We start from the raw sequence: 21,247 nt of genomic DNA, 5'->3' as shown, positions 1-21,247 counted from the left end.
GTAATCCCAGCTACTCGGGAAACTGAGGCAGGAGAATCGCTTGAACTTGGGAGGTGGAGGTTGCAGTGTGCTGAGATCACACCACTGCACTCCAGCCTGGGTGACAGAGCAAGACTCCATTTCAGGAAAACAAAGTGAACAAAACAAAACACTTCACTTGATATATATTTACCCTTCGTTTATTGATTTTATTGATGATTTTTGTCATTTAGGTGCAAATCTCTTAAGACTGAGGACTATTCTTGTCTTGAAGACTTACATCCCCTGAGCACAGTGCTTGAATAACTGAATTTAGCTATTGAAGGCCATAGCTGCAACTAAAAAACTGCAAGTTTTGTTTTTGTTTTTTGTTTTTTTTGAGACAGGGTCTCCCCCTGTCGCCCAGGCTGGAGCGCAGTGGTGCGATCTCGGCTCACTGCAACCTCCGCCTCCTGGGTTCAAGTGATTCTCATGCCTTACCCTCCCAAGCAGTTGCGATTACAGGTGCCCGTCACAACACCCAGCTAATTTTTGTATTTTTAGTAGAGATAAGGGTTTCACCATGTTGATCAGGCTGGTCTCAAACTCCTGACCTGAAGTGATCTGCCAACTTTGGCCTCCTAAAGTGCTCGGATTACAAGTGTGAGACACCGTGCCTGGCTGAAAAAATACAAGTTTTCAGAGAAATTAACTTCATAAAGGGTTGGGCTGATGTTTAGCTGCTTTTGGAATATGTGACAACATTCTTTCCCATACAGCTACAAACCTGTTGAGAATATACCAAGGGTTTGCTCACGGTCTTCTACAGAAAAAGAGTTGTGACTTGTAGTCTTAAATATATGAACAAAGTTGCAAAATGGGCTTCTGGTTTTAGTAAGCAGCACCCTCTATATTAGGACAAAAAGTACATTTTACTGCACTGGAATAAACTAGTCCTAGAGCATTCACACATGCTGAAAAACATCAGATAAAACACTCTGTAGAAGTAACCATAAGACAATGCCACTTAACACATTTCTAAAAGCTACTTTCTCAAAACAGTACCCTATTCCTCAGGGAAGGTTTATTTTAAAAGATCATGGTCACTAGACAATTGTCGTCTTGTTTATTATTATTCTAAATGAGGTAACAGAATCCTTGTAGCTTGTTCGGTCTGTAAAAAAATCTTTCCCTGTCTCTGCGAGCCTCCACAGCAGGAACAAAGAAGGGGGCACCCAGGGCAAAGGAGGGCTGACAGAGCAGGCTTTTATGGGGGTCCTACTGTGTCAGCCAAAGGCTGCCATTTAAACTCAGAAAGACCGTCTAGAGATCATCATTATTGTGCTGAGGAAGCCCCATGACTGGCTGCGGAGATGCCATGAGGACCCGCAACTCTGAGGGCCCAGTTGTTGTAATCACAGTATTAAGAACCATCACACACTTGGGTGCCTGATGCTCTTCTTCCCTTTAAGGGAAACTTGCATAGTCAGGCCTAATCTATGTTTAGATTTGTGCATGGGAAAGAATTCTTCTGCAAATCTTTGACTTTGAATGCATTTGCAGACAGAAGTAGAATCACCACAGGTTTTTTTCTTCACTGGAGACTAGACCTTTGACTACGAACCGCAGAAGAAAGCTCTTCTTCAGTTTGTCCTTTCCTGAAGATATAAAAAGCACTTCTACCTGTTAATTTTTTTTTGATCGTCCTTTAAACACTGTTGGAGGAAGTTCCAATGCGCTGGAATCATACTTTTACTGCTAATTTAGCCCTTATTTGCTCCGTAATTCATCTGACCTCGTAACAGACCCAACAATCCAGAAAAATGACCAGACAATTCTATCTGGGGCAGGAACATATAATCAGCAAAAGTTTATAAAGTCAACTATATAAACTTTGAATCATATGCTACTGTTCTTTTAACTTTTATTTTTAAATAAGTGTAGACTCAATTATTTAAACTGTTGTAATAGTAGTACTGAGTTCTTTATTCTCTTCCCCGAGTTCCAGTGGTAACACCTTACATAACTGCAGTACACCCCAAACTAGGAAAATGGCATCGATGTTGCTACTATACTTCTTAACATCTGACGGTAGAAAAACTGACAACTCAAAACTCCTAAAACCTAAGAAGAGCAATGAGTTTCATCTCCCGCTATGATCTACTACTCTCAGGTTCAAGTTCTCTGCACTCCACACTGCTCAGGCAATTTTGGTTTTGTAATGCTCGTGCCTTCTTTGAGCAGAAAAACAGTCTCCTCTAAGATTTGTTAATCTTAGTCTCGAATACACAAAGCACCCTCCTTTGTTCCTTGTTCCCAGTCCCAGACAATTTTCCATTGTCCTATTGGAAAGGGAAGGTGGTAGAATGTCCGGAATTGGTGGGTTTTTGGTCTCACTAACTTCAAGAATGAAGCCGCCGACCCTCACAGTGAGTGTTACAGTTCTTAAAGATGGTGTGTCTGGAGTTTGCTCCTTCAGATGTTCAGATGTGTCTGGAGCTTCTTCCTTCTGGTGGGATTGTGGTCTTGCTGTCAGAAGTGAAGCTGCAGACCTTCCTGGTGAGCGTTACAGCTCTTAAAGGCAGCGGGTCTGGAGTTGTTTGTTCTTCCCGGTGGGTTCGCGGTCTCACTGGCTTCAGGAGTGAAGCTTCAGACCTTCTCGCTGAGTGTTACAGCTCATAAAGGCAGCATGGACCCAAAGAGTGAGCAACAGCAAGATTTACAGCAAAGAGTTAAAGGATAAAACTTCCACACTGTACCAACGGATGTGAGCAAGCTGCCACCACTGGCTCCGGCAGCCTGCGTTTATTCCTTTACCTGGCCCCACCCACATCCTACTGATTGGTCCATTTTACAGAGAGTTGATTGGTCCACTTTACAGAAAGCTGATTGGTCCGTTTTGACAGAGTGCTGATTGGTGCACTTATAATCCTTGAGCTAGACAGAGAGTCAGGGGGTGCTAGTTAGCTAGATACAGAGTTAACTAGATACAGAGTACCAATTGGTGTATTTACAAACCTTGAGCTAGACACAGAGTACTGATTGGTGTATTTACAAACCCTGAGCTAGACACAGAGTGCTGATTGGTGCACATATGATCCTCGGGCTAGATATAAAAGTTCTCCAAGGCCCCAACCAGTTCAGGAGCCCAGCTGGCTTCACCCAGTGGATCCTGCACCAGGGCTGCAGGTGGAGCTGCCCGCCAGTCCCCAGCGGCACCTGCACTCCTCGGCCCTTGGGCTGTCCATGGGACTGGGCACCACGGAGCAGGGGGTGGCACCCGTAGGGGAGGCTCAGGCCGCCAGGGAGTCCACCGCAGGGGGAGGAGCTCAGATACGGAGGGCTGCAGGTCCCGAGCCCTACTCCGCTGGGAGGCAGCTAGGGCCCTGCGAGAATTTGAGTGCAGTGCCAGCCGGGCGGCACTGCTGGGGGACCTGGCGCAACCTCCACAGCTGCTGGCCCGGATGCTAAGCTCCTCACTGCCCTGGGCTGGTGGTACCCACTGGCTGCTCCGTGTGTGGGGCCTGCGGAGCCCGTGCCCGTGCCCATGCCCGCTGGAACTCACACTGGCCCATGAGCCCGGCGTGCAGCCCCGGTTCCTGCCGGCCCCTCTCCCTCCACACCTCCTGGCAAGCAGAGGGAGGAGGCTCCTGCCTCAGCCAGCCCAGAGAGGGGCTCCCACGGTGCTGTGGTGGCCTGAAGGGCTCCTCAAGTATCGCCAGAGTGGACGCCGAGGCCAGAAGCTGAGGAGGCGCTGAGAGTGAGGGCTGCTAGCACATTGTCACCTCTCAGTAGTTTGGGGAGTCTCTACTAGTGCTGTACTTTAATGTACTTTTTAAGAACTTTTTATTTTGAAATAATTATAGATTCATAGGAAATTGCACAAATATTACACGGAAGTTCTAGGTATGCTTCACTTCGTTTCTCCGAATAGTTACATGTTTAATGCTCATTTTCCCAGGTTACTACACCTGGAAAAGGTAATCAGTTCCTGTGTTGTTTCCTTTTGTTTTGAAAGGAAAACAACAAACCTTTTCGTTAACCATTCCTTTTGGCCAGTGAAAGAAGGTGTCTTACAACTGAGAATCTCTAATTCAAAGGATTGGGGCAATTGTTAACCAGTTAATTAGAAAATATAGAAACCATTAAAAACGATACATAGAACTTATGTACTTCCTCTAACTTGCCTCATATAAATGTGTTCATTCTCCAGTCTTCTGACCTGGGTTGTAGAAAACAGTGTTGTACTTCAACGGGAAACTTTGCATCCTCTGTAGCATAGCCTTCTGCCTTATCAGGCTGATTCTATGGGAGCTCTTGTAGAAATCTCTACATTGTAGGTAACTGATAGACACACAATTTATGTTTTGTCTGCTGGAGATTGGTCTCCCACTGTCATGTGGGAAAGCCCGCCTGTGTCCATTTGCACATTTAATTCAACATTACTGCTTATAAATGTGTTTCTTTTTTGACCTTTCCTTTGAAGGTTAGAACACTTACCTGGTTCCTTCATTTAATAAGTTTACTAAAATCTTTAATATGCGTTCTTTTTTATATTTGAATAAGAGTCATGATTTTACCTTTTCTTGAAAATTATCTAACAGGGTCAAGGTAATTTCTTTGAATATTTGTCTACTGGTTAGAGTTTCTTCTTTCTTTAGAATATTATACTGGTAACAGATCACAGACAGCAAAGATTTCCAGTTTTACTCTTATAAAGTGAAGGTAGAACTTAAAGATAGGTGCCAATGAGAGCTGAGTACTTCTAAATTTGTCTGACTTCTTGTCCCCTACCCCTGGTCCTTTACTGGGGTCTCACCCACTCCTAACTCAGTAGCAGTGTTATTTAATGAGCCACCTCCATCTAGTATCCCCAAAGCATTCATTCATCTTTCAGTTTCACAGACATAATAACTTTTCCTCTTTTAATACTTATATTTCACTAATTTATAACATCTAATTAAACTACATATCAGTGTAGCCAGCATAAATAGATCTAAGAACAAACATACCTGACAAGATAAACATGCAGCTCAACTGGCTGAAGCAGTACCTACACCTGGCTGACTTGCTTGCTCTTCATGGGAGCTGATAGCGCTGTGGTCAAGTCTGTGTGCTCCCTGTTGGTTAATTGTGTAAGGGCGCTGCAGGCAGTCCAGTGAAGAGGGTGTGTGGCAGAGGCTAGCTGCCTGTTTGCACATTTCTGTCTCTTCCAGGACACACAGCTGGGCCTCATATCCCAGTCTCATTTGCAGTTAGTGTCGCCATGAGACTGAAGTCCGGTTAATGGAATTTAAGTGAGAGTGACAATTCTTCTAGGTCTGCCACTGCTACCCTCCAGTTTTCTTTCCCCTTCATCTGGCTTGATGGAGACATTCACCTTAAAGTCAGTGATAAAGATGGCGCAGCCAGAAGACATAAGGAGCCTGGGTCTCTAAATCACTGCTTGCAGGGCCTGCTGACAAGGAATATCCAACTTTTGGAGATATTGGAGAGACTATCCTTTCTCCACTGTGTCCTCTTGATACCTTTGTCAAAAATTAGTTGATTATGTATATTTTGACTTATTTCTGGGCTCTCTATTCTGTTCCATTAGTCTACATGTCTGTTTTTATACCAGTCCCATACTGTTTTGATTACTGTAGCTTTGGAATATAATTTAAAATCAGGAAGTGTGATGCCCACAGCTTTGTTCTTTTTGCTCAAGATTCTTGTGGCCATTTGTGGTCTTTTACATTTCCATACAAATTTTAGGATTTGCTTTTTCTATTTCTGTGAAGAATTCCATTGGGATTTTGATAGGGATTGTGCGGAATCTGCATATTGCTTTGGGAAGTATGGATATTTTAACAGTATTAATTCTTCAGATTCATGAGCACAGGAAGCTTTCCACTTATTTGTGTCGTCTTCAATTTATTTGCTCAAGTTAAGTTGGCATTTGTGAATAAAAATGCTACTGATTACTGTATATTGATATTGTATCCTGCAACATTATTGAATTTATTTATTAGTTCTAATAGTGTTTTGTGGAATCTTTGGGTTTTTTACATATGGGATCATGTCATCTTCAAATAGAGATAATTTTACTTCTTTCTTTCCTATTTGGATGCCTATCCCTTTATTCATAAGTCAATGAATAATGAATAAATGAATAACGAACAAAGAACAATTTGTCCTGCCTTAGTCAGTTTGAGCTGATAGAACAAATTACCATAGATCTGGTGGCTTACAAACAACAGAAATCTACTTCTCACAGTTCTGGAGGTTGCAAGTCCAAGGTCAGGGTGCCAGTATGGTCAGGTTCAGGTGAGGTCTCAATTTGAAATTGCAGACTGCCACCTTCTCATCGTGTTCCCAGGTGGCAGAAGGAGAAAGGGAGATCACTCTGGCCTCTCCTTGTAAGGGCACTAATCCTATCATGAGGGCTCTACACTCATGACCCAACTACTTGCCAAAGGCCCCACCTTCAAATACCATAATATTGGGGATTATATTTCAACATATGAATTTTGGGGGACACAAACATTCAATTCATAACATGTCTGATATACCAGGCACTTAATTTTATACAGTCAATTAATTGATTCATTTCAGTAAATGGGGACAGTTACTGTGTTAGGCCTTTCTCACCTTGCAGTAAGGAAATACCCGAGACTGAGTAATTTATAAAGAAAAAAGGTTAAATAACTCAGGTTCTACAGGGTGTACAGGAAGCATGGCAAACAAAGCATGAAACAAAGCTGGCATATCCTTGGCTTCTAGAGAGGCTTCATGAAACTTCCAATCATGGCAGAAAATGAAGGGGGAGCAGGTGTCTCACATGGCAAAGCAAGAGCAAGAGAGAGAGAATAGGAGGGAGGTACTAAACACTTTTAAATGAACAGATCTCATGATAACTCACTCACTATCGTGAACACAGCACCAAGCCATGAGGAATCTGCCCCCATGATACAAACACCTCCCGCCAGGCCCTGTCTCCATCATTGGGAATTATAATTCAAACATGAGATTTGGGTGGGGACAAACATCCAAGTTATATTATTCTGCCCCTGGCCCCTCTCAAATCTTATGTTCTTTTCACATGGCAAAATACAATCATGCCTTCCCAATAGTTCCCCAACGTCTTAACTCTTTCCAGCATTAACTCAAAAGTTCAGTCTCATCTGAAACAAGGCAAGTCTCTTTCATCTATGAGCCTGTAATATCAAAAACAAGTTATTTACTTCCAAGATACTATGGAGGTAAACACTACCATTCCAAAAAAGAGAAGTTGGTCAAAAAAGGGGACTAGAAGCACCATATGAGTCTGAAACCCAGCAGGGCATTCATTACATTTTAAAGCTCCAAAATAATCTCCTGTCATTCCATGTCCCACATCCAGGTCACACTGGTGCAAGGGGTGGGCTCCCAAGACCTTGGGCAGCTCCGCCCCTGTGGTTTTGCAGGGTGCAAACCCCAAGGCTACTCTCACTGGCTTGAATTGAGTGCCTATGGCTTTTCCAGGTGCAGGGCGCAAACTGCTGGTGGACCTACTATCTACCACTGTCCTCAGGTCTTGAGGACAGTGGCCCTCTTCCCACAACTCCACTAGGCAGTTTACCTGTGGGGACTCTGTGTGGGGCCTCCAACCCCACATTCTTCCTCCCCATTGCCCTAGTAGAGGTTCTCTGTGAGGGCTCCGCCCCTGCAGCAGACTTCAGCCTGGACACCCAGGCTTTTCCATATATCCTCTGAAATCTAGGAGGAAGCTACCAAGAATCCACCACTCTTGCACTCTGTGCACTTGGAGGGTTACTACCACATGGAAATTGCCAAGGCTCATGACTTGCATTCCCCAAAGTGGCACCTGGAGCTGTATCTGTGCCCCTTTGAGCCATGGCTGGAGCTGGAGTGGCTGGGATGCCAGGAACAGTGTCCCAAGGCTGCACAGGGCAGTGGAGCCCTGGTTCTGGTCCATGAAACGATTCTTCCCTCCTCAGCCTCTGGGCCTGTGATGGGAGGGGCTACTGGAAAGACCTCTGAAATGCATTTGAGGCCTTTTCTGCACCATCTTGGATATTAGCATTTGACCCCCATTTAATTATGCAACTATCTCTAGCAAGTGGTCTTCACAGTCTGCTTGAATTCTGCTTCACAGTCTGCTTGAATTCGTCTCCTGAAAAAGCTTTTTCTTTTTTGCTACATGGCTGGGGCTAGAAATATTCCAAACCTTTATGCTCTGCTTTCCTGTTAAAAACATAATTCCAACTTTAAGTCATTCCTTTGCTCCCTCATATAAGCATAGGTTGTTAGAAGCATTCAGGCCACATCTTGGACACTTTGTTGCTTATAAATTTCTTCTGTCAGATATCCTAAATCATCACTCTTTAGCTCAAACTTCCATAGATCCCTAGGGCATGAACAGAATGCATGAACCAAACTCTTTGCTAAGGCATAACACAAGTGATCTCTGCTCCAGTTCCCAATCAGTTCTTCTTTTCTATCTGAGACTTCAGCATCCTGGACTTCACTGTCCATATCACTATCAACATTTTGATCACAACCATTAAATCAGTCTTTAAGAAGTTTCAAACTTTCCCTCCTCTTCCTATCTCCTGAGTCCTCCAAACTCTTCCAACCTCTGCCTGTTATCCAGTTCCAAAGCTACTTCCAAATTTTCAGGTATCTTTATAGAAATGCCCCACTCCTCAATACTGATTTTCTCTGCTAGGCAATTCTTGCATTGCTATAAAGAAATACTTGAGACTGGGAAATTTATAAAGAGAAGAGGTTTAATTGGCTCATGGTTCTTCAGACCGCAGAAAACATGGCACTGACATCTGCTTGTCTTGTGGGGAGACCTCATGAAGCTTCCATTCATGGTGGAAGGTGAAGGAAGAGCAGACATCTCACATGGCAGAGCAGGAGCAAGAGAGAGAGAGAGAAAGACAGAGAGAGTGTGTTTGTGTGTGTTGGTGGCGGGGGGTGGGTACTACACACTTTTAAATGACCAGATCTCATGAGAAGTCACTCATTTTTGCAAAGACAGCACCAAACCATGAGGGATTTGTTCCCATGATCCAAACACCTCCCACCAGGCCCCACCTCCAGCCTTGGGAATTATAATTCAACATGAGATTTGAGTGGGGGAAAATATCCAAACTATATCATTGCTTTTTGCTGGTCTTATTTAAGTAAATTTATTCTTTCACAGCATGGCTCTGTGGAATTTCTTTTTCACGTTATTAGGAATTTACTCCTTGCCCTGTTCTTTCAGGAAATGCAGTTGGGATCCTAAAGGCTGGGGGCTGTAGCCTTGTCAGGGATTAGAGTTGAGTATTCATCGGGAAGTTGGAAAAGCCCTCCACAGAGGGAAGAAGTCTGCCACTTCTATAACCTTTTAGAACCATCCTTTCAGTTAAGGAGGACCCAAAAAGACCAACAATGACATTTGGATAATGACTTTTTGGGAATTTTGTTTAAACCTTTGCTGCAATTAAAAATCAATAATTTCTCTTTCTGTGATTGCTTAATGATTTAAGAATCTGGCTCATTCATCAACTGGGAACAAGGACATGTATAAAGCTGAGTGAAATGACCAGGCTCTGGGGCTTGGAGGTTGGAGGCAAATTCTTGCCAGCTTGAGCGAGGAGGTGAGATCACGGGCTCCCTCCTCTGAAGAGCTTTCCATGAGTGAGACCTAAGGGGGCTCAGTTTGCCCCATAGAGATCTTGGACACTATGAAACTCTTCAATAACCTCAAGGAGTCGTAAGAGGAGGACAAAATCTTTTCTCCCCCAAACAATTGAGCTTTGAAACACATATGACCATCGGCCCATTCCTGGGGGTGGAACGGCTGCTGCGTACCCCATTATCATGCAGTTCTTGCTCAGCCCCTCTCACTAACAGTCTAGGCTTTGGAGGACACTGTGCAAAGATGCCTCTGCTTTTCTGTTTGAGATTTTATTTATGGCTGTCTTAGTCCATTTTGTGTTGCTGTAACAGAATATCTGAGATTGGGTAATTTAAAAAGAAAAGGAGTTTATTTAGCTCACAATGCTGGTGGCTGGGAAGTTCAAGAGCATGGCCCTAGCATCTGGTCAGCTTCTGATGAGGCCTATGTGCTGTGTCAAGACATGGCGGAGAAGTGGAAAAGCAAGCATTTGTGAAAAGGCACTAAACAGGAGGAACCTCACTTTATAACAACCCATTCTCACAGGAACTAATCCCTTCCCTCCAGAGTGAGCACTCACTCACTCCCTTGAGATGGTCTTATTCTATTCATAAGGGATCCACTCTGATGTTCCGAACACCTCCCATTAGGCCCCACCTCCCAACAGTGCTGCAGTGGCAATTAGCTTTAATGTGAGTTTTGGGGGACCAACCACATCCAAACCATAGCAATGCCCGAATCACATTGTGAAAGGCACTGAGTTAAAGTTAAAGGCCCATTCTATATGAATCTACCAAAGCCATTAAGATCAGACTAGATTAAGACCTAGTTAATGTTAGTAGATCTAATACTAGTTGAGAGCTAAAAGAGGGGAGGGAGGCTAATTATATCAGAAAGCTACTCTAGGTAAGTGTATTAGTCCATTTTCACACAGTTCCACATGCCTGGGGAGGCCTCAGAATCATGGCAAGTGGCCAAAGGCATTTCTTACATGGCAGTCACAAGAGAAAAATGAGAGAAGATACAAAAGCGGGAACCCCTGATAAAACCATCAGATCTCGTGAGACTTATTCACTACCAGGAGAATAGTATGGGGGATCCACCCCCGTGATTCAAATTGCCTCCCACCAGGCCCCTCCCACAATATGTGGGAATTATGGGAGTACAATTCAAGATGAGATTTGGGTGGGGACACAGAGCAAAACCATATCAGTGAGCTTCAAGCATAGTTGTGAGCCCCTTGGCTGTCATGACAAGAAGAGACATTCTATTCGTAACTTAGTTTTAACTGTCTTAAAAAAAAAAAAGGAAGCTACCAACCCATCAAAGGATGCACAGTTCCATAGACCTAAACTCCAAAAAGTTTGTAGGGACTTTGAATCAGGACTTATGACAACATAATAGTGTCTTGAATAGATGCTTTTAGAACACAGGGAGATAATCTTTAGATGATCATTATTACATTCATATTTTATAAAACCCTTTGGCATAAAATATTGTAAACCTCTTCTGTTACATCATTTCTATTTGAGTAAGAAAATCTTAGTATATAACTTTTTTACTTTATTTTATTTTTTGAGACAGAGTCTCACTCTGTAGCCCAGGCTGGAGTGCAGTGCCACAATCTCGGCTCACTGCAGTTTCTGCCTCCCAGGTTGAAGTGATTTTCCTGCCTCAGCCTCCCTAGTAGTTGGGACACTGGCGCCCGCTGCCATGCCTGGATGATTTTTGTATTTATAGTAGAGGCGGAGTTTCACCATGTTGGCCAGGGTGGTCTGTAACTCCTGACCTTAGATGATCCACGCGCCTTGGCCTCCCATAGTGCTGGGATTACAGGCGTGAGCCAGTATACCCGGCCTTCGTATATAACTTTAGATGCAGCTGGACCGTGTGTGTGCATTTCCCACTCTATGCCTCCCGCATGCCCTTGAAGCAGAGGGCTCCTTCACTTCACTTCCTCTACTTCACCACATTGAAGCAGAGGCCCCTCTCTACTTCACTTCCTCAGGGGTTGTGTGCAGCACAATGGAAAGCAGCGTGAATCTGCAACCTCTTCTGGCTGCTATCCTCCGAGAACCTAAGCCTTGGATTAATACGGCAGAGACAAATGCCCATTGCTCAGGGACTATCCCATGTTCTCCAAACTTCCCCATTTCCTGGTCATTAGGTGGGGGTCGTGTGACTTGTTTTGGCTAATGGACTGTGTGTAGAAGTAAACATATGAATACATCAATATAATTGCATGTATGTGTTGATGTAGAATGCAATGTCCTGCACATATGCTCTGCAACTTTATTTTAGGAAATACTTAATCTTGGCGGCATTTCTATAATAGTATACATAAGTTTATCTTTTTATTTTAAACTGTTACCATATCACAATAAGAATATAGCATAATTTCAACTACTCCCTTCTGTTGGACATTTAGATGCTTTCCACTATTTTACAATGATAAAAACACTTCTGTGTGTTTTCTAGGAAACCTAGAAATGAAATTGTTTGGCAAAAAGGCATCTGTTTTTACAAATAAAAAAATCATTATTTTAAACAGATTTCATTGAATTCAACTTGTTGGAATTTTTACCTAGGATTTTTATAATTATATTAATCAGTGAGAATGTTCTAATTCTTTTTTTTATTTTTATTTTTATTTTTTTTTGAGGCAGAGGTCACTTTGTCGCCCAGGCTGGAGTGCAGTGGGGTGATCTTGGCTCACTGCAACCTCCGTCTCCCAGGTTCAAGCAATTCTCCTGCCTCAGCCTCCCAAGTAGCTGGGATTACAGGTGCCTGCACAAAGCCCCGCTACTTTTTTTGTGTTTTTAGTAGAAATGGTGTTTCACCATGTTGGTCAGGCTGGTCTCGAACTCCTGACCTCATGATCCGCCTATCTCGGCCTCCCAAAGTGCTGGGATTACAGGTGTGAGCCACCATGCCTGGCCCTAATTCTTTTAATATTAAACTCTTTCTCACTTTCCTCTCTCTTCTTCACTCATCAAGAAGGGGGAACACTGATATAATTGGATGAGATTCCAGGATGTTGATGGTGCCAAGTTTATAGGCTTTAACCCTTGTGTGGCTCTCCCTTTGGTACTTTGCTCTTTCTCCCCAGAGAAAGGAGGCCAGACAAACTGGAGCTGATCTCTTATTGTGGACAGAACCTCTCATCTGTCTTCCTCCCTCATAAGCAGTGTTGCTCATTCACCCTCCCAGTCTTGGAAAGGAGCTGGTGGAAAGACCTGAGTTTAGAAGAGAGAAAGGCTCCAGCCTAGTGCCCAAGTCCTGGGCCCACATAGCCAGGTCACCCCATACTAGAGTTAGAGGAACTTAAAGTAAGGAAATTCCTTATCGCCTTCTGCCATTGTCTATGGTGTTGCTCATCTTCAGGAACTGCAGAAGGATGATGACCACACCAAGGCAAGACAGTCCGTTCTTGAAAATCATTCCTATAAGATCAAAATCTCATTCTAAGAGTATTGTCTTTGCTAGGTTTTAGTATCAGTATCTGTTTTGAAGAGTGATTTGAAATTTCCAAATATTTGAGAGTTTTTATTTATGTAAAATATTGTTGTTCAGTTCTTCTTAATTTGCTGTTGGGATATGTTAGTACCCTACGAGGCATCCAGCTCATTTTAAAATAATGCCACATTACAAAGGAATTGGTTAACAAGAAGTGTGCGGGGGAAGGGTAATTTTTTTTTTTTTTTTTTTTTTTTTGAGGCAGAGCGTCACTCACTCTGTCGCCCAGGCTGGAGTGCAATGGCACAATCTCGGCTCACTGCAACTTCCGCCTCCCGGGTTCAAGGGATTCTCCTGCCTCAGCCTTCCGAGTGGCCGGGATTATAGGCAACCGCCATCATGCCCAGCCAATTTTTGTATTTTTGTAGAGACAGGATTTCACCATGTTGGCCAGGCTGTTCTTGAACTCCTGACCTCAGGCGATCTGCTCACCTTGGCCTCCAAAAGTGCTGGGATTACAGGTGTGAACCACTGAGCCCGGCTGGAGAGGGTAATTTAAAAACAGACCTGCTTTATGCCATTTAAAATGGAAACATGTCCTGTTAAAAATCCGTTTAAATCCAGTGAGGTTTTCACTGTGCCATTAGTATCCAGCACTAAATAAACACTGTACGACTGAGATGACAGAAATTTCCTTTTGGAGAAAATTGAAGCCAACAGTTGATGAACACAGCATATAATTAACAGGGCAGGGTGCGGAGTCAGGCTGCCTGGGTTCAAATTCTGGAACCACCAGCTGAGTGGCCTTGGAGAAATAGCTTAATATTCTGCCCCAGTTTACTTATCTAGAAAATGGAGATAATAATGTCTCCCTCAAGGAGCTTTCTAAGTATTAAATGATGTAATATATTTAAAGTGGTTAGAATATGATCTGACATTCTATACATTCTAGCTATGATTAAGTGTTAATTCAGTCTGGTAAAAGTGAACATAATCTTTGCCAAGGGTTAAAAAAAAGCTCTGATCCTCATCAAAGATGTTAGATTGAGAGCCACGAGCCTGCATTCACTCTCCCAAATAATGAATGCTGAACTCAAGAACATCACAGCATAGAGAAACCTCTGTTTGATCTCTAAATTCCCCCGTCCCCACCCACCTCTCTCAAGGCTGCCCCTGATGGTCAACACTCCCTTCACCACAAGAACCAACAAAGGTTCAGCAGGAACTGCTTTGTGATTTAGCTGCCTCACTCTCAATTCCTCCTTCCTCTTCAGACGGAGTGCCTCTGTTTGAATTCCAGCTCAGGTTCTTTCTCACACATATATACAAGGAGTTAACGTTCTCTGTTTCCTCTGGTTCCAGTTTTTGCAGTGGGCTTAGGAAAACTGCTTTTCCTCCCTTCATTTTCTTTATCACCCTCCCTCCCCTACCAAACATTCTGATCATGGCCATAAGCTCAAGCAGTGGCAGTGACAGACTTGTATAAAGAAAAGGAAAACCCATTCAACCTGAAAAGTAAACAGCACAAAGGTCAAATACTAACGAAAGGCTTGTCAAAGGCTGGTACATGGTTGCCAAAAGTGTGGTACTGGCAAGGGATGCTTTGAGACTGTACAGGTAGAGAGAAGTCATTAGGGCTGCAGCATCCATGGGAAGGCTTTGGGGAGAGAGGGAAGAGCTAGAGCTGACCCTAAAGGGACGGTGGTTCCCAGACTGTGGCAATCTGGGTGGCCCGAGTAAAGGCATCTGTGCTCAGAGGCAGGGACCAGGCGGTTCTCTCTGGGATGGGGGTTTGTGTTGGAGACAATGAGCAAAAAGTCTAAAAGTACATCTGAGCCCTGAATGGTAAAGTTCAGAGGTTTGACAATAAGGATGGCAGTGATTTGATCAATGTCAATTACTGAGGTTTAAGGAAAGATACAAATTATCTGTAAAAATGTAAATTCAAAACAAATGTGTCAAAACTTCAGTGTAACAGTGTATCACCACTGTGCTAAAGGTTTTCTTATTTCAAATAACTCAACAAACAAAAATGAGGCAAACCATTCTGTAACTAGCTAAACTGAAGTCCGTATTAACTATGTAATGTTTCAAAAGGACCTTAAACTTCTACTCACTTATCATTCTACAATTCAAGTAAGTAATGTTTCACATTTTCATCAGAATGTATGCTTATAGGCACATAAACATGAAAGACAGGGACAGATCATCTTGATGACTTGCATGTATGTGGCAAGTGTCCTAGGGAAAGGAGCAGGCATGGGGTGAAGGTGGGAACAGGAGTGCCTGGCATGACCATGTGAGGCAGGGCATTTGGCTGTGTGTTGCTGTGTGCTCTATCTCACCCCCGTGATCCAAGAATATTAGTGTGGCAGGGTGTGGACAGCAAGGATTAATGGGTCATTGGCAAACGTGGGCGAGGCTGGGGTTCCACTCCCTTCTGAACAGTCTTTAGTACTACCAACTTTTTGCTTGTTTTTTGGTGATGTGGATGGCAGGTTTCATTTGCAGGGCCAAACATATATAATCTAGTAACTGTCAGGAATGATTCGTGATATGGAATCAAATCTTTCAGTATTTTGTAAATGATAGAGGCATTAAAAGAATGCAGGAGAAATAAATCCCTGTGGATGAAGCAGACTTTTCTCTTGGGGACGGAATTACTCAGTTCTAACATTAACTATGTTTTACTAGATCTTTGACTGAAAAACCTGCAAATGATCTGGCCAGTTCTTCAATTTTAAAATCCAAAATCGTTTACTATCCCAATAACCTAAAAACAATACTTACTGTGGGGTCTTTTATTACGATTTTAAAGATACTTTTCATAAGCACAATTTTATTTCCTAGTGACTGGAAAAATAGGAATATATTTAGAGCCTTTTGCTTAGTTGATAAGGTAACACTGAAACAAAGGTTAAAAACAAAGCTGAATGGAGAAAATAATGCCTCTAGGAATATTCATGTCAAACAGGTAAGAATGTTCTGGGCAACCGAGCCCCTGCCTCCACAATCTCAAAATCGCAGCTCCCTGTCCCTCCTGTCTGTCTGCAAGGAACTGCCCCACCTCTTTTAAAGCTTCTTTCTCTGAACTGTGCAAGGAAGAGAGCATCGCCTCACAGTGCTGAGGTGAAAATTAAAACTACGCAGGGGTCAGTTCTCTGCACACTGAAAAGTATAAACAGAAGTTCGTCTGTAGCGTTTCCCGCAGTCTTCCCGCCTCTCCTTGGCGTCTGGCGCCTTCCTCCCCCATCTGCTCGCACCGTAGCTTTCCACCCCAGCTCATCAGTGTATTTGTTTGTTCATTCATTCATTCATATTCTCCGCTGTTGTTAATTTTCCCACTGACAGTAGGCGCAGGGGGCAACGCCATCCGCCCTGTCCCTCTAGCGTGGCCTCTGCTTGGGAGTCTGGGGTGCAGGTCGGCCCGGCCCGGGTGGTTCCGCTCCCGGGCTTTCCGCACCTGGCTCGGGGACGGCCTCGGCGCCCCGCCCCCTTGGCGCCCCGCCCCAGCCCGCGCCCCGCCCCCTTGGCTCCACGCCCCAGCCCGCGCCCCGCCCCCTTGACACCACGTGCCCAGCCCACGCCCCAGTGAGGGCACGCTCTGTGGGCGGGGCCGGCTCCGGGAGCCGCGCTGTGATTGGCCGTGTCCAGGAGACGCCGTCGTCAACAGACCGCGCTCGGAAGCCAAGGCGCAGGTCACAGAGACCTAGAACAGCCGGAATCCTTCGCGCCGGCGCGCAGCCGTAGCTCGCAGGAATCGCTGCCTCAGCAACGGGATGCTTACCTCGTCCGCCCGCTCGGGTCAGGCGGGCCCGGGAGGATGGGAGGGTGACTGCTGAGCGGGAGCCGCCTCGTCTTCCCCCCGACGTGTTGCCTAGTAAGTGTGGGAGCGATCCCTGCCGCGCCAGGGCCGCCCAGGTGCCGAGCCTTCCCACGAGCCGCCTGGGGAGGTCTTGGAAAAATGCCGTTTCCGAGCTGGACCACACGCCCACTTTACAGATGCGGAAACAGTACCAGGAAAGCTCGGTGACTTGGCCTGGCCCACTTAATCGTCCGCTACCCGGGGCAAGCCGAGGTCAAGGTACCGGCCCCTCCTACTCTCACCCGAGCCCACGCCCAGCCGCTCTGCGGGAGAAGCGGCTTTCCTAGTTTCTGTCTCTGCCCTAGGCCAGCAATGCAAGGTGATGAAATCCACCTGGGCTTTGAAGCGAACACGGGAACCAGAAGAAACACATTTGCTGTACATGATGATAAATATGTATAGTCTAAAAGCCAAAGCAATCTGCTTGCAATAAAGCTCCCCACACCATTCTGTCCTGGAAAGGCCTCTAGCTCCCGCCCATTCCACACTTACACGGTTTCACAATCATATCACTTTCTTTCACCCTCCTTACAAGGGATAAGACTTAAGAAGTAGATTTAGTTTCCATTTGGTAGAGCTTTTCCTTTCGTTTTCTTGGAAACTCTCTGTTTCTTCTCAGCAATGACCTTCCCCCTAAAGCACTCCAATTATTCTCAGATTTTGTCTTGACTGTTTTCTCAACCGTGGGACAGTCCGTTTCAATATCCTTGTGTCTGTCCACATTATTTGAACCAATGATCACAGCCAAGCCTTGTCCCTTAAGGGCAGAAAAAATGGGGGGAGGTTTCAGGGTTTCTGGGGAACAGTTGCATCAGGATCCATCATGAGGCTTCGTCCCAGTTTCCTTTCTTCCTGGAACACTCATCGTTCACAAATTCACCTAAATCACAAGATACATGTCCACCTAGCCCAGACTTCTTTTTCAGAAACTAACAGGCGTATAGGAAATTTGGGGTGTTGATAATAAAGTAGCTAGAAGCTTACTGAATGTCTCAACTGGATGAATGGACTCTAAACCCTGCACCGTCCCTGAACCTCTGAGCACATAGGACCTTTTCTCTGAGGGCATGCCGACTTCACAAGACTGTCGCCCAGGGCAGCCCAGGAGCATCCGCTTCCGGGAGCTGGGGCCCTTGGACTGCTGCCAGCTTAACCTTTCTATTTTCCCCAAAGCTTTGCCTGCCCACATCTTCAGCTCAGACTTTCACTTCCTTGTTTTTCCTTTTACACTTCCTCCCTCTTCTAAGGAAATACTTTCCTATCCAAACTCTATGTATGGTTCTTGGGATGGCCTCTAAAACTTAGGGCAATGCTTAAGTCCGGTATGTTGTTTCCGACATCTGGGTGGTTCCTCGGTTCCCCAATTTATAATAACCTTAGCTGAGGAAACTCTGAATAATAGTAAATAAATAAATAGCAGAGTTTTATCCAGAAAATAATATAAAGGGGATCCCTTTATATTTTTTTTGAGACGGGGTCTCCTTCTGTCGCCCAGGCTGGAGCGCAGTCTCAGCTCACTGAAACCTCTGCCCCCTGGGTTCAAGCAATTCTCCTGCCTCAGCCTCCCTAGTAGCTGGGATTACAGATGTGTGTTACCACGCCCGGCTAATTTTTGTGTTTTTAGTAGAGACAGGGTTTCACCATGGTGGCCAGGCTGGTCTCAAACTCCTGACCTCAGGTGATCCGCCCGCCTCAGCCTCCCGAAGTGCCAAGGGGGCACTTTGGCACTTTAAGGGGGGATTACAGGCGTAAGCTACTGTGCCTGGCCAATATATCCCTTTTTTAAAAGAGCTGTTTCCTGATATTAGCCTTGTTAACACTGTGGATATTTGCCTTCTTTGAACAAAATCAGGATTCTCTCAGTAGCTCTGAGTTAATCAGTTTTATTTATTTCTGAGTGATCAGTTTTATTCATCTCAACTCTCACACAAAGTGCCTGCTGCGTATGAGGCCCTGTGCTGAGAATCTTCCTGTAGTTTGTCTCGGTAGTCATTGAACTGTCTTTAAGTCTAGTGAGGACAAGCCTGAAGTGCCCAAGACCTTAGTGATGAAGTACCATAGCAAAAGTTAGGATTTTCCCAGGGAGGGGCTGCGGAAGGTTGCGAAGGGGTTCCGGGTAGGATTAATGGCAGAGGCAGCCTTTGAAATGAGCCTTGCAGCCTAAGATTCCGCATAGGAGAACCGTCTGAGACCAGCTTGGAGGTGGGAAAGCAGGCGGGCTAGCGGGGGTGGGGTGGGGAGAAGGGACTACTTTGTTAGGTTCCGGCTCCCAGCAGGCTTCCTTGCTCTGACAGAACCGTTTCTATCCCACTTGAGTGGAGCGATTCCTTCTGTTGGGAGATGCCTTTTCTCCCTTTCCCCCTTTCCTTCCTTGTTCCGGCCCCCCCCCCCCCACAATACAAATATTCCATTTGTATTTCAGATAATACAAATATTCTCAGGCTACAAAACTCTGGAGGTAAGATCTGAATCAAACTGAACCGTACAGGTTCTCAGATCCAGTAGGGCCAATTACACTGTTTTAAAAAATTAATTTTTTAAAAAGTCGTATGAGTGTGAAAGGGACTGGGGCGTGCACCTTAGCTATGCTGGAGAATTTTTGATTGCTCTTTTTTTTTGGGATCAAAAACATGTCCCTTTAGCTTAAAAACACAGCTGTGACTATTCTGAACTCCTCTTTAAGGTTCCAAAATCCCTTTTACAAAATCTTATTAGGGCAGTTTATGTAAACGTGCTCCCTTTTAAGCTTAGTACTCCCTTCAGCAAGAATATTGTAGGAGATGGGTGTGTTTCAGGGAAGAGAAAAATTAACTGGAAATGACGAAATAGTAAAAATAAATAAATAAATAAATTCTTCTGAGCTTCCCTTTCTTGTTTCTTGGAACAACTGACCAAATGTAAAAGATTTTCAGCCCCAGTCTTTGTGGACAGATCCTGAAAAGAAAGTTGAAGCATATTAGTCTGCCCTTGTTTTCATGTTCTATGAGTCTAAACTTTCTAGCTCAAGAGGATTGGAGACGTGGAGATAAAAAGTGCTTGGGATGAAAGTAGTTCTCATGAAACAAAATACAATAACTAAAGAACCATGACTTGTATTTGCACATAGCTGTTTCAAATATATAAAGTGCTTATCCAACCATAACTTATACATCAGCACAGTTGTTCCTTGAGTAGCCCTGGGAGTTAGAGTGAGCAGGTGCTATTACTATCCTAGAGAGGTGGAATCACCTTAAAGTGGCAGAATGGGCTTATACTGAGTTTTGATTCTAAACTTTTCCACTCCTACGTGATACTCTCCAAGTAATATTGTAACATTCTCATCAAATCGAGCCTTTGTAGAAAGAAGGCCAGATCTTCACCAGTAATAATAATTTGTATACCTTTGCAACTCAGCTTATGTGAACAATACAAATTCACATAAACCTTGAAATGGAAATTATTATCTGTATTTTTTTTTAAGACAAGTTCTTGCTTCGTTATCCAGGCTGGAGTGCAGTGGTGCAATTAGAGCTCACTGCAACCTCGAACTCCTGGGCTCAAGCAATCCTCTTGCTTCAGCGTCTCAAGTAGCTGGGACTACAGGCATGCACCACCGTGCCTGAGTAATTAAAGAAAACATTAATAGAGATGAGTTCTCCACTATGTTAATCAGGGTAGCCTCGAACTCCTGGGCTCAAGTGATCTTCTCAACGTGCTGGGATTACCAGTATGAGCCACTGCACCCAGCCTCATTATCTTTAAAAGCTTGAGAGTGATAAACCAAGAAGCTTATAGAGTCTGAGCTCTGAGAACAAGGATTAGCATTCCGACAAGGACCTGGGGCCCTAGTAGAATACAGTCCTACTGGAATGCAGATTGCCTTGTCCCATAGAACCTGGCTGGAGGAGGTTAATTGTAAAGAGAGCAGAGTGGTTAAGAAATGGCTTTGACTCCTGCTTTTCTCATTTACTGGCTGTGGCAGAACCTGTGAGCAAGTTCTTTAAATTCTTGAAGCTTCCCATTCTTCAAATATAAGTGGCGTGGTAATAATGAGTAACTGATACGGTGATGAAGAAGCTGTGAGCTAGCGCATATAAAAGGACCAGCCAATGGAAGTTGTTGCGTTGCTTCTATTATACTGAAGATCACAGCACGCAGATCCTGGAGCTGAATGGCCTGGTTTAGAATCTTAACTCCACCCCTTACCAGTTGTAAGATTGTGGACAAGTTAATTAACTCCTCTCTGTCTTGGTTTCCTCAACTGTAAAATGAAAATAAGAGTAGTACCTACCTCATAAGGTTATTATAAGGATTAAATGTAAATTACACATAACATG

The 21,247-nt window shown here is 44.3% G+C and overlaps 1 protein-coding gene across 5 annotated transcripts in view; it reads left to right on the top strand.

Annotated features, from left to right (window-relative positions):
* Positions 1-16,724: 16,724 nt before the first annotated feature.
* VWA3B (von Willebrand factor A domain containing 3B) overlaps positions 16,725-21,247 on the top strand; it is a 236,803-nt gene continuing 232,280 nt past the window's right edge. For 3 of the 5 annotated variants that reach the window (XR_002516781.2, XM_021925080.2, XM_021925077.2), the window contains exon 1: positions 16,745-16,946. The gene's annotated coding sequence lies outside the window, so the exon portion shown is untranslated. Of the gene's footprint in view, positions 16,947-19,353; positions 19,390-21,247 lie in introns of all 5 variants that reach the window. The other 2 variants (XM_021925078.2, XM_021925079.2) reach the window with 2 other exon arrangements.

The sequence above is a fragment of the Papio anubis genome, chromosome 14 (genome assembly GCF_008728515.1).
Source record: "Papio anubis isolate 15944 chromosome 14, Panubis1.0, whole genome shotgun sequence".
Lineage (NCBI taxonomy): Eukaryota > Metazoa > Chordata > Mammalia > Primates > Cercopithecidae > Papio > Papio anubis.
Note: the sequence above shows the minus strand (reverse complement) of the source record. Positions and strands in the feature narration are given on the sequence as shown.